The sequence below is a fragment of the Podarcis erhardii genome (assembly GCF_964252035.2).
Source record: "Podarcis erhardii genome assembly, chromosome: 3".
NCBI lineage: Eukaryota > Metazoa > Chordata > Lepidosauria > Squamata > Lacertidae > Podarcis > Podarcis erhardii.
The window spans coordinates 62,949,963-62,963,913 of record NC_138507.1 but is presented as its reverse complement, the minus strand read 5'-3'; the positions used below and the strand labels follow the sequence as shown (position 1 = coordinate 62,963,913).

The window sequence follows — 13,951 nt, the reverse complement described above, 5'->3', positions numbered from 1 at the left end:
TCATAAAAAAAGCATCTGCATTTGACAATATATGTGGGAAGAGTGAGTTCTCTGGAAATTTGCTTAGCTAAGGAAACACTGGGAATTTGGATTGCTCTCAAGGAGTATTTGCCAAGAAATATTTGCACATGTTTCAATGTAACTTTAAGGGATTCACAGCAAGCAACCTGTTTTAATCCACAACTGCAATTGCTGGTTTTGTACAGTAAAAACCAGAAAGGGAAAAGTTCAAAAGGTGATTCTCCACACCCCTGATACAACAGTGGCTAAAGCTACAGGCACATACGGCCATTTTTTGGTGCTGGTCCACAACATTGTCAAATCAGTCTAGTCAAAAGCCAATAGCAACTTACCCAAAGGCTTGCATTTTCCATTGACAACCTGTCATAATGCCATGCCAATTTTGGGATTCATCTCCTAAAAATCCATTCCATTATGTAGTATACTAAGATATTTTGCTGCAACAGTGAAGCTGGTGATGATGGTGCATCCAAGTCATTCAGAATATGTAGGCAGAGGGAGCGATAGGAATAGAAGCGCTTGCATGTCCTTCAACAACTGTTGGAAAATGTGTAGGAGAAGCCATAGTTCAGGGATGAACTATCTTCTCCAGTCAGAGGGCCACATCCTGGTTCCGGGCAACCTTCCAGGAGCCACATGCCAGCAGTAGACAAGGCCAGAGGCAAGAAGTGGACACATGAAACCGTACAGTAGGCTAGTTTCTGCACGCGCGCACACACACACACACACCAACACTCCTTCCATCTTGCCTCCATCCAGGCAAGCAAGAGTCTTTGAAGGCCCATCCCAGTCAATCAAAAATACTAAAGGAGGATGCAAAGCAGGGGTGGTGAGGGGCATGGCCTAGGAAGAGGGGAGTGTACCTAGGGAGGGGGTGTGGCTTGGGGAAAGTCCTGACAGCCTGATGGAGAGCCTCAGAGTGCCGGCCCCTGTGCCTGAGGCTCCCCATGCCTGCTGTAGCTGAAAGCAGAGGATGGGTCCAATCTTCTGGCCCTTGAGCAGCCTTCATTCGTTACTGCATTCGGTTCTCTCTCGACCAGCATACACAGTCCATTTCTTGTGGGTGTGACTCCATGGGCAAGCCTCACTGCCAACTCCTTTTATCGATTTTCTTCAGTTCACTTGTATACTTATTCACATTTCAACAGAAACCTCTATTTGCATACCTTGTATGATTATACAGGACTAAGAACCAGGCCTCTCTTGCAACCTGCTTTCTCTGGCAGTTTGTCAAAAACCAGGTCTGATGAGCTTTGCATGGCGGGGTATTTGTGTGTGTGTTTAAAAAAAGCCAGAGCACAGGATTCTAATTGATAGCTGCTCTCAAGGTTGTAGACATTTTAACAAAGATAATAAATAAATTCCTTTTCCCAGCTATAATGGCAGCAACCTTGAAATCAATTAATTAAAACAGGAAAGAATCACTCATTGTTAAAGATCCATCCTGGCAAAAAAAAAGGGAGGGGGAATAACCTTACTGAAATAATAATAGCTATTTATCCTGTACAACATGGGCTCTTCTTTATGAAACACCCTATTATACTTAAGAGCTGTCCAGATTCAAAGGCATTATACACAAGATCGACTAGCAGCAATATTTAACAGAGTCCTATTGTCTGCTGCTCTCTAAATTGCAATTTGCCTTCATAAACTGAAAAGAGATTTTTATTCCTCTGGGTGTGTGTGTGTTTCTCCCCACACCCTCCTTTTTTGTGGAGGAAGGGAAGGGAAGACGAGAAATCAGATCTCAGTTGTCAACCTAAATGAGCTTTCTAACCAGCTAGGATATTATAACAAGAAAATGAAGGTATTTAAATTCACTGACTTTTTTTTTTTAAAAAAAAAGATATCTATGTGTTATTTTACAAAAATCCCACCATGTAACAATACTTCAACAGCCAAATCTTCCTTGTAGGCTATATCACATTGTAATTGGCTGAGTTGTAAGTTATGTATTTAAGCCAAATGCAAAAGTGCTATAACAGAGAAAGAGGTCAATTATCTTTTAGCAAAGACTGCTACAAAAGAAAGAAAGAAAGAAAGAAAGAAAGAGAGGGAGGGAGGTTAGTGCAATTAGAATATACTATTTAACATGATTAGTCATTTCTGGTATTCTAATACTACTACATCTTTTCTAAACTATGTGCTGTGTTTACTTAATTTGCACAAGGTTTTCATTAGCGGAGGGTTGTTGTTATTACTAGAATGGGTTTTTCTATTTGCAGCACTAAATTATGATTGAACTGGTGTGCATTCACAGCACTGCTCCTAAGGAACAAAACCCACAAAGGGAAATAACAGTCACCTACACTGATCAGATGAAGCAGAGAACACAAGCCCTCTTGACCTTTAATGGCTGGGCAGAAGAGGGAATTTGGGCAGGCGAACCAACAGTTCTAGCATTGCACAGGCAAAAGAAATCATTGACTGGACAAAATTTCTTCTTTCTCTTGGCAACTGTTAAAGATACAGGGAAATGGTTCAGATCAGGACAGCAGCAAGCCCCCCAAAACTACACCCCTTTTGTTCCAACCAAATTGTATTCTCAATCCAGATTGCTCCTCTCCATGGCTGCCATTACTTTAAAACACAAACCCATGATTATTGTCGTGTCTGTTTTGGTTCTCAGTGGCAAGATCAGGTATGACGGATTTATTGTGTTCAGGTACGGCAAATTATCTTTCCACTCTCTTCTTAAAGACAACCAAGTCCAGATTCGCCTCATCCCTAAAGCCAGGAGGCATCCTCTTACAGGTCTGTAGTAGCAGCTCTGCCAGAGAGTTGTATATAAACTTGTAAATAAACTCATTGAGAGCCAGTGTAGTGTAGCGGTTAAGAGCGGTGGACTCGTAATCTGGGGAACCGGGTTTGCGTCTCCGCTCCTCCACATGCAGCTGCTGGGTGACCTTGGGCCAGTCACACTTCTTTGAAGACTCTCAGCCCCACTCACCTCATAGAGTGTTTGTTGTGGGGTAGGAAGGGAAAGGAGAATGTTAGCCGCTTTGAGACTCCTTCGGGTAGTGATAAAGCGGGATATCAAATCCAAACTCTTCTTCTTCTTCTTCATTAGCAACACTTAGTGGGGATGAATAGGGGCAAATGCCCCAGGCTCCAGAAAGTGTGCTCTGCCATCTTTTGCCCACACACTTAGGTTCTCCAGCTTCCTAGAGTAAGATGAGGAGGGATAGATAGAGGGCTTCGCTGCTACTTCTGGCTCCAAAAGTAGGGTTGCCATATTTAATGAAGTTAAAATCCGGACGATTGGCAGTTCAACAAAAGTTGTGGAGAGTTTTTTGAGAGATCGCCAAAAAAGTTGTTGAGTTTTTTGGGGGGAGGGTCATTTTAAAAAATAACTTTTTGGGAGAGCTCCTGTCTGCAGCCACCAATCACACTGATCTACTGATCACCACACTGATCACATGACAGGGAGGAGGAGGAGGAGGCGACAGAGGAGCAGCTCCAGGCACTCGGCAGGCTCCAGCAGCTACAGTCACACCGCGATTCCCAAATGCTGTCCAGATCTCTCGTCAGGAGGCCCTGCCTCCACCACATCTAATGCTCCCAGCACTGCAGCTACTCAGAAACTTTGGGCTCCAGGCAGGAAGGAGAAGCAGCGGCAGTGCCAATGGTAAAAAACAGGAACATGTCTGGGATCTTCAAGACATATGGCGGCCCTATCCAAAAGAAAGAATGTAAGCTAGGGAGGAGAGAGAAGATGGAGGGGCCACCACCTCTAAAGCAGCTGAAAAACAATAACAAAAATAAAAACAACAGAAGTAGGCTATTGCTATTATCAAAGGGAAGAGGAGAAGGGCAGTAGAGGCAGTAAGGAGATGAAGACAAGATGGCAGCCTAGACAGCATGATTCTCTTCAAGGCCCTCCTCGTACCACACACACACACACACACACACACACACACACACACACTTGGAATAGCCCTGACAATAGCAGCAGATCAGAGCAGATTGATTTTAGTCATTTGGCAATTGTTGCCTTCAAACAATATAAACAGGAAATACTCCATTATGGAAATAAGAAATATACTTACATTTAAAAAAAAAACAACCCACATTTTCTTGGTGCAAAGCTCTGTATTTCAGAGAGGGTCATGCTCTGCTCTATCTGGTGAATGCAGAACAAGTCAAGGCCAGTGCTCAAATTAAATATATGCTGCAGGAATCAGAACATTATGTTTTAGAAATATAAAATATAGCCCCTTGATGCTCTGTCATATAATTGACTTTTACTGCTCACCATTGGGTAATAAAATTAAGAGCTATATTTAAATCAGTTCCCTAACACACACCAATATGCTATAAACTGAAGTGTGTATAAAACAGGTTCTAAAGGGGGGAAGGAAAAGGAACACTGAGCAAGTTCCTCCAGGCTAACTATGTACCTAAACACAAATAGCAATTTGACAGCACACTTCCCTTGCCTTGAAAAGAAAAAGTAAGAGCAAGCATCTTCTCACTTAGGCGGAAGTGCATAACACATTGTATAAAGGAACAATTCACAACAAGCAGACACAACTTTCAGTCAGAACTCAAAAAAGAGAGTCTGCATTCTTCACTAGATCCTATTTAAAACACATTGTTGTCCAGGTTCTGTGACTGCGGCATTTACACAACTCTTACCGTCTTCACTGTACAGTATTCACTCCTAGGTCATGCTGGTCTCCGGTCGTCTACATTGTGACCTGGGTGAAGGCAGCAGGACAGCACCTTTTACATCCAGATAGGAGAATATCAATGTGGTGGTAATCTCAGGTCACATAATTTCTGCTCCAAGGCTGGTTATTTCCTTCACACCCACAGTTATCACTAAAAGATTAAAAGAGAGAGAGAGCAGGGACTGTGCCCTTATTGTGGTTTTATTTAAAAGAACCACGGCCTTGCATGATCAGGTCTACAAGCTGTCAATTGAAAGGGCCAAAGCTGAGCCAATTATTCAGGGCAGGGAATAGTTAACTCCAGAACAGCAAACAGATCAGAGCGTCCAGAAGAAGTCATGTTGTCAAGGATAGGCAGAGGTCCAAAGATGACACACCAGAGCAAGCAAGAAAATGCAATGAGTCTGAGCTACCAGCAGTTCAGACTGAGGAATCAAGCCTGAAGCAGTAGCTTGTATATTCCAAACAGGTCCCTATTGGCTTCCTAGATCACCTAATAAGCTACAGTAGTTCTTCCTACCCTAATGGGGCAGAATCCTTTTTAACCTGAGGCCCATATTCCTTCATGGGCAACCTTCTGGATGGGGCACATTGCAGTCTTGCTAGGACCAGACGTAAAAGTGGATGGGTCAACTCATGCGATCTGTACAGTAGGTTACATTCTAGCCACACAACAATCAGAGGTTTCTACATAAGCAGCTCCACCCAGGCAAGCAAGAGGCATGATTGAAGTTGAAGGATATTCCAGCCAAGCAAAAACATTCAAAGAGGCAAAGGAGCAGGACTGGAGAGGTTGTTGCCCGGGAAGGGCTGTGGATTAGGTCTGTGTCCACTCTAGGCAAACAAGGAATGTTGTATTTGACTGCTCCAGTGGCTTACATCCCACACTTCAGACTTAGGAATGCTCTGGTTAGTGCACCAAGGAAGGCACCTGAGCTTTCTAGGTGAAGTCTTGGTGTTCCACTGCAGGTGTTTCTGCTCCACATATATCATCTATGCCCTTCACTACTTCACACCAGAGTTTCCCGCTTGCCTCACAAAAATGTGCACAGCATGCAGCAGCTATTCGCTGAGAAGCTCCTTTGACTAGTTTTGATCATCCTGCTGTATGAAATTGATGAAGCCAGTTCTGTACAAAGTAAGAGTGAGCTTGAGATCGATGTTGATATGTGTTCATTAGTGTGACTGGTGGCGATCCAAGTAGCATTGGAAGCATTCTTGGCCATGCTTCATAGGTCTGTGTGCTTCTGGCAGAAAGCTGGAGGCAGATTCACATGACTTTTTGCCATAGCACATTGAGTCTGGGCGGGGGGGGGGGGGAAGGCTGCACAATACAAAGACTCGTTTAATGAAACCATCCACATAGTTCAAGGACACGAGCCAAGCCACAGCCATATGTTACTGAGGAAGGAAAACAAACAAATAAGCAGACCCAGCTCTTTCCCTCTTTTCTCATAAGATAGATAAGAACAACTCTCCATTGCTATTGTCATTCTGGTGTCTTTTCTTTGCAGTGAGACCACCTTTAATTCGTTGTTCCTGAATATAGATAAAGAAAACTGGACACACTGATTTAAGGAAAATATTGTTGGTATGTTTCACCATGTTAATAACTAGCAAGATGGTGGAAATGTCTATGGAAACATGGCAATAATATTGAGCCACAACTAGGAATCGGGGAAACCCTTTCCGTCTGTTATTTTCAGTAGCACACACACATTTCATTGAGTGGTTTACCCTAATAGATGCAGTTTCTGCTGGAGAACTGCATTGCAAAATTAAGAGAAGTGTGGATTTTGGGGGATCTATTGTTTCAGAAAGAGCAATTTGGGCACGTTCACCTTCAAAGGTGGACTGAATCCCATTTTCCCACATTCTTACCTCCAGCTGAGTGGGAAAGTGTGAGCTCCAGTTTTCTATCTCCAACATGAGTTGTATGTCAGCCCCTATCTTTTCCTGTCCTGTCTCTTAACATCTTCTGTCTCTCCTTCCTTTGACCTGGATTCTTTGCACTACCTCATCTGTTTTCAGGTTTCTCTCTTCGTGCTGCACCCGCCTCCATCCCACATCTCTTGCTCCTTGCTTCCCTTTGATTTCCCTAGCTAGTTCAGAGCCCATCTCTTAACTGAGGTGCTTTCTATACGTGTGTGTGTGTGTGTGTGTGTGTGTGTGTGTGTGTGTGTTTGCTTTCTGGCTGAAACAGACTCCTGTTCCAATATGTTTAGCAATAGCACTTTAAAATACTTCACACAACAATGGTATTGTTTGGCAACTATCTCCTATAGAGCTGCAAAACTGGTCTCAGCAGATGTGTGTCAGTTAAATGGAGAGTGCCGACCAGCCAGTTATTGGGCATTGTGTATTTTCAAGCTGACTTGTCAGTTAGTGCTTGAAATGAAACTCATTCTGCTAAGCATAAGAGACATAATTGGTGAGTCACAAAGGCATTAGGGCTTGAATCCCCAGTCAGCCTTCCTGTGGATTTCTCCTCTGTAGTTCCTAGGGGACACAGGTGTTTGAGAGGATTTCTCTGAGGTAGAAAGTCACAAAGGATCCAAATCCAGCCCTTTACCTTCTTCTCTGAGCTTCCCAATAGTACCTTTCCCTTGTGAGCCAGCAAAGCCATTAAGAAGCTGGCAGACAGATGTGCATATGCATTCACAAAGATGTGGAACGCTATGCGCCTGGATACTTCACCAGTCCTCCTGGACATCAAGTTTGCCTTCTTTGTAATGCCATTAATGGTCTGGCTACTGCCTTCTAGCCCAGGCTTCTTCAACCTCTGCTCTCCAGATGTTTTGAGACTACAATTCACAGCACCCTTGACCACTGGTCCTGCTAGCTAGGGATCATGGGAGTTGTAGGCCAAAAACATCTGGAGGGCCGAGGTTGAGAAAGCCTGTTCTAGCCAGATCATCCTGTGGTTCTGTATGACTCAACAAAAGTATTTAACCTCTTCTGTCCTGTGAGGAAGATCCTTACAACTTGCTAAATATTTATATGGGTTGTGTGTGCATACTTGTGAGCTGCCTTAGAAGGATGTAAATGCTGGATATATATAACTGTAATAAATAAATGAATAATAAATAAATAAATAAATAAATAAATAAATAAATAAATAAATAAATATTGGTTGTCCTCTGTGTTTTCCCCTTGTGACTTCATTGTATCATGGTGTGGAAATATTTTCCCCCACCTTTCTTCAGAAGTGTCAGTTGACCACATAGTCCAAAATTAAACAAATAAAGTTGCTAATTTGAAACAAGCCCTAAAGGCTTTAATATTCCTTGCACTATAGCAACGTGCAAAGTCATTCCTATTTAATTAGTTAGGCCAAAGTATTTGCAAAACAATTACGAATGTAATTTAATTCCGGTGTTTGGTAAATATCCAGGGATTCGTTAGCTGCAAACTTATGACCTACATGTTGAGTTTGCTTTACAAACTACCGTTAAACCAGTCGGATAGAAATTAAAAAGCATATCATGGCAAGCCACAAAGAAGTGTGTAGATGATGGATAAATATAGAAATAGAAGGTGTGCTCACCTGAGCTTCTCTTTCAAATTAATGCCACACCAGAAGAGTCACCTTTTTCTACTTCTCTTCCCCTTTAGCAGTTCTTGAGACTGTTCCAGATCCACTGTGTGTAATGTTCTTCACTGCACACAGTGGTGTTGTGGTTCTGAGGGAATGTGTTGCTGGATGGCTGAGCTTAGTCCCCTTTATATTGCTTATATTGTTTTATTTATTCCATTTCAACTGTGCATATTTTACCATCATGGCTCGTTGGTTCCTGACGTCGACTATCGTTTTCTAACAGGGTGCCAGCCTCAGCAGTGAGAGATTCACAATGCACTGAAGTAATTAGCTGAACCATCATGCAAAAAAAATATTGCAAAGTAGATAGTGTAAAATATCTATAATCTGGATATACAAATTTTGTGTTTCAGATTTTTATGGTGAATAAAATTGCTTGTAGAGCCCAGAGCAGTAAATAATGCTGCACATTATATACCTTTTCTTTGTTCATATACTTAACCCTCCAAACCACTTATAGATTCCAGGAAATTTAAAATGTAGTTTTGACGTTAGGTGATAGGAGTTGATGCATTTATGCTGTGGGAGATCTTTTCTTGTCCTGTTGAATGAACAGTAATCTTATGGTTCTACTTTGCTGAGTCAGGTACAGCCCCCCCCCCCTTCATCACAGAGAATGGTTCTGATTAAAATACAGTTAAAATATATATTTTAATTGTTCATCTGCCACCAAAGAACACTGAATTACAGTTTGCAACCGTTTAAAGGCTTAGTCTCTGTGTGTGCTTGTTTCTTAACTTGGTGTCACAAGCAATAGACAATGGTACTGCTCCCCTATAGAGGTAGAACAAATGGTAGAGCTGGTGTTTGTCCTGGTATTTTCCTGTTGCTAGGCAAAGACAGCCAACCCCTGATTAAGGATTGCCAGATGGTCTGAAAATTCTGATGCTGCTACTCCTAGTAACAAGCTAGTCAAAGCACTCACCACAAACACATACAAAGTCAGCCAAGCAAAGGCTGGTTAACCATACCGAAATAATTAGGCCCCGCTATATGGCTACGATCTTGCACCAACATGTAACATATGCAGATAAAAACAGATGAGCAACGTACGAGTTTAGCAGAACTGAAAAGAGCTATCTTAAAAAGCACACTAGGCTGTCTTGTGGAATATTTCACAGATTTGAAAGGGATCAAATTAAGAAAATACCTTTCTTGCATACTAATGTTCAATCAATTTTTATCTGCCTATCTAATCACAGACTAGCTCTCATAGAGGCCAATACAATCTGAAGCTATTCTAAGGATGTGTGCACAATGTCTACTATCTTTCATTCATTATCTTAATTGTCCAGTTCCCTATCAGATTCTTTATGGTTTCTTTATGCATCAAAGACAAGCCTGCCAAATCCATAACCATTTTTTAAAACTCAACATATACTAGTAATTGTCCTGATAAAACAAATGCAAGTCCCTGGCTACTATCTCCTGATCATGGTTTACTATTGAAGATGGATTACTTTGCCCTACCTGCCTTGGTCTATGACACTGGTGGCTGAAGATGGGCTACTGGCAGACAGAGTCCCAATAAAACAGAGCCCTTGCCGGCCATGAGTCCAGTTATGTTCCAGTATGTAGACACCTTACAGTCACCAGTGATCTGGATCCACAATGCCGTCTCTGTCATTGTTTTGTTAGACTGATCAGTTGAACATGCCCCATCACAAGCTGCTAATTAAATAGCATCAGCGTATCTTACAAAAATAGCAAATAGAGCAGCTTACAAAACTGATTCCGTAAAAGCAGCGTATGACAAAATGTGTTATGTAGGGCTGCCATACATCCAGATTTTCTGGACATTTTTTCTCCTTTGATGCTACTACATCCCCATGTTACGTTGCTTGCAGCATCCTTGCTGCTCCAGGCTTGGGAATAAACTACCAGCCATGTGGCATGTATCATATTACATGTTGTTCTTTTGTGATATGGCCCAATATCCACCAGGGACAAGACTGAAACCATGAAAGAAACACTTTGCACATGACCTAAGCTGGAATCCAACTCTCCAGAGGCAAAAGGCTAGTGAATTAACCTACTGTGTCACATAGCCCTTCACTATTGATTAGTAATTATTTTTTCTAAATGAGACAAGGACATAGGACGTGGAGTCATCTGCTGTATAGTCTGTGAAAATCCAAGACTTCAGAATGCTCGGCCTTTTTCAATCAGTCACTCTGAAGGTTGATAAAGAAATATTAGCTCTCCCTGAAATACAATTAAAAATATAATTTAATTCTAGCAATTGTAAACAACAAGGGGACATGTCAGTGAAGAAGGTGTAAAAGCAAGAACGAACTATGGTTCCATGAAGTACAAGTATAAAGCCTGCAAAAAAAAAAGATAAATTCTATGTCAAGCAACTATCCAAATTTATTGACAAGAATTGATTACTAAGATTTTTTTTAAAATGAAAGGAAATGAGTAAGAATACATAATAGGTTTGAGTGAACAGAATATTTGAGGTGAAATAAATATTTCTAATTTGTTTCTTTAAAGTTGTAATAATAACAGACAGAAATGTTCTTCCCTTGGTGACCAATGGCATCTTCAGTAGAAACAGGGAACTTCTGGACATTGATAAAATCTGGCCCAACCCCCCCCCCCCAGGGGGGACACCTGTCAGAAATTAAAACATACTAAATCAAAATATTATTATCTAGTAGATTTATTAGGCCAACAACATTTGGAACAATTTGAAGCTACATAAAATATAAACATAATCACAGGAATCACAATAAAAGGCAGTAAAAACATTTCAAGTCAATATATCACAGCCAGCCACAGTAGAATGAAAGGGGAAAGGGTGGATTCTGCCTATATTGAAACCAATTCTGCACAAAGATATTCTCAGTGCCCACCTAACACTACCAAGGAGGCAGCTGGTCATATTATGGGGAAGAGGGAGCTCCACAGGCATGGGCAACTGCATAAAAGGCTCTGCCCATTGCGTCTGCCAGCCTGACATGTGTAATAATAATAATAATAATAATAATAATAATAATAATAATAATAAATTTTATTTATATCCCGCCCTCCCCAGCTGAAGCCGGGCTCAGGGCGGCTAACAACACTAAAATAGTGCAACATTATAAAAACATTATAAAAATTAATTAAAATCAAAATTGATGGCAACCATAAACTAAAATTTTGTAAAGATTGCCAAAGGAGGGAGTCAGGCTGCGCCCTGACCAAAGGCCTGGTGGAACAGCTCTGTCTTGCAGGCCCTGCGGAAAGATGTCAAGTCCTGCAGGGCCCTTGTCTCTTGTGACAGAGCGTTCCACAAGGTTGGAGCCACAGCCGAAAAAGCCCTGGCTCTAGTTGAGGCCAGCCTAACCTCTCTGTGGCCTGGGACCTTCAAGATGTTTTTATTTGAAGACCGTAAGTTCCTCTGTGGGGCATACCAGGAGAGGCGGTCCCGTAGGTACGAGGGTCCTAGGCTTTGAAGGTTAAAACCAGCACCTTAAACCTGATCCTGCACTCCACCAGGAGCCAGTGCAGCTGGTATAGCACCGAATGAATGTGATCTCGCAGCGAAGACCCCGTAAGGAGTCTTGCTGCGGCATTCTGCACCCGCTGGAGTTTCTGGGTCAGTCTCAAGGGCAGCCCCATGTAGAGCGAGTTACAATAATCCAGTCTGGAGGTGACCGTCGCGTGGATCACAGTGGCTAGGTCAGGGCGAGAGAGGTAAGGAGCCAACTGCTTAGCTTGGCGGAGATGAAAAAATGCCGCCTTTGTTATAGCTGCAATCTGCGCCTCCATGGAGAGGGAGGTATCGAAGATTACACCCAAACTCTTAACGGACGGTGCTGGCACTAATTGCACCCCCGCAAGAGATGGGAGTTGCCCCCTCAATCCCATATCGTCCCGTCCCAGCCAGAGGACCTCTGTCTTCAAAGGATTTAACTTCAACCGGCTCCCACGTAACCATCCAGCCACAGCCTCCAAGCATCTGATCAGTGTGTCTGGGGCCGAGTCAGGATGGCCATCCATCAACAGATAGAGTTGGGTGTCATCAGCATACTGATGGCAGCCCAGCCCAAAACTCTGGACAAGTTGGGCAAGGAGGCGCATAAAGATGTTAAAAAGCATCGGGGAGAGTATCGCACCCTGGGGCACTCCACACATCAAGGAGTGGCGGGATGACAATTCTCCCCCAAGCGCCACCCTCTGTCCCCGGCCAGAGAGAAACGAGCACAGCCATTGAAGGACTGTGCCCTGGATCCCCACGTCGGCAAGGCGGTGGTCCAGGAGTTCGTGATCGACCATGTCGAAGGCTGCTGACAGGTCTAGAAGAATCAGCAGCCCCGACCCGCTTTGATTCAGCAGCCTGCGGAGATCATCTGTTAGGGCGACCAGAGCCGTCTCGGTCCCATGACCAGCGCGGAAGCCGGACTGGAATGGATCCAGAGCCGATGTTTCATCCAGAAACCTACCAAGCTGTTCAGCAACTGCTCTCTCAATCACCTTACCCAGGAATGGAAGATTCGAAACCGGGCGGTAATTGGATAGATCTAAGGGATCTAATGATGTTTTCTTTAAAAGCGGGCGCACCACTGCCTCCTTCAGTTCCCCTGGGAATGTCCCGGTGAAAGGGACAAATTGATGATATCACCCAGGGGGGCCCGCACCTCGTCTGGACACGCTCTAATCAGCCAGGATGGGCACGGGTCAAGAGGACAAGTGGTGGGCTTTCCAGCTCGGAGGAATCTGTCCACATCGGCTGGGGATATCCGGTCAAAGTGGTCCAATACTGGACCCGAGGACAGTCGAGGGGCCTCCAGTTCCTTTATTGTATCCAAATTGGCAGGGAGGTCATGGCGGAGCAACAGGACCTTCTCCGCAAGAAAGCTCACAAATGCCTCACAGCTGTGTGTCAAATTGTTATTTAAATTTGGCTGTCCTTCGAGGGACGTTAAAGACTGAATTATACTAAATAATTGCGCCGGGCGAGAGCTAGCGGATGCAATGGAGGCCGAGAAGTAGGACTTCTTAGCGGCCTTCACTGCCATCTCGTAGGTTTTCATAAAAATCCTATAAGATGTTCATGAAGCTCTGTCACGGGCACCCCGCCATACTCGCTCTAGCCGTCTGAGGTCCCGCTTCATTTTCCGGAGCTCCTCGGTAAACCAAGGAGCCCGGTTTCTGCGGGGTCGCAGAGGGCGCTTAGGTGCGATCTCATTGATGGCTGCCAGGAGCTGGGTATTCCAGCCCTCAACAAGCTCAGTCAATGAGTCGCCAGGGGGAGAAAAGTCCCGCAAGGCTTGACGGAATCTATCAGGGTCCATCAGCCTCTGCAGGCGAGCCCAAATCGGCTCGCCACCTAAGCAGGGTGGGGGTGGAACGTCAATCCTGGCTTTCAGAGCATAGTGATCAGACCATGGCACCTTCATCGAAGGAAACATGATCACATCTATACCGACGCCAAAGATCAAATCCAGCGTGTGGCCTGCTTGATGTGTGGGGCCCGAAACAAACTGGGAGAGCCCTAGTGTCGCCATTGAAGACACCAGGTCCAGAGCCTGTGAGGAGGGAGTGGCATCAGCATGGAGTGGCATCAGCATGGATGTTGAAGTCCCCCAATGCCAATAGGTTAGGGAACTCCAAGGCCCAGCCGGCCACCGCCTCCAGCAGGCCTGACAGGGTGGCTGCTGGTGCGCTA

The 13,951-nt window shown here is 43.9% G+C and overlaps 1 long non-coding RNA gene across 9 annotated transcripts in view; it reads right to left on the bottom strand.

Annotated features, from left to right (window-relative positions):
- LOC309338280 overlaps positions 1 to 13,951 on the bottom strand; it is a 107,043-nt gene that overhangs the window by 51,336 nt on the left and 41,756 nt on the right. The window contains exon 3 of one of the 9 annotated variants that reach the window (XR_014154818.1): positions 4,660 to 4,845. The exons of 7 other annotated variants lie outside the window; for them this stretch is intronic. This is a non-coding gene — a long non-coding RNA (uncharacterized lncRNA). The remainder of the gene's footprint in view (positions 1 to 4,659; positions 4,846 to 13,951) is intronic. One more of the 9 variants, XR_014154819.1, reaches the window with a different exon arrangement.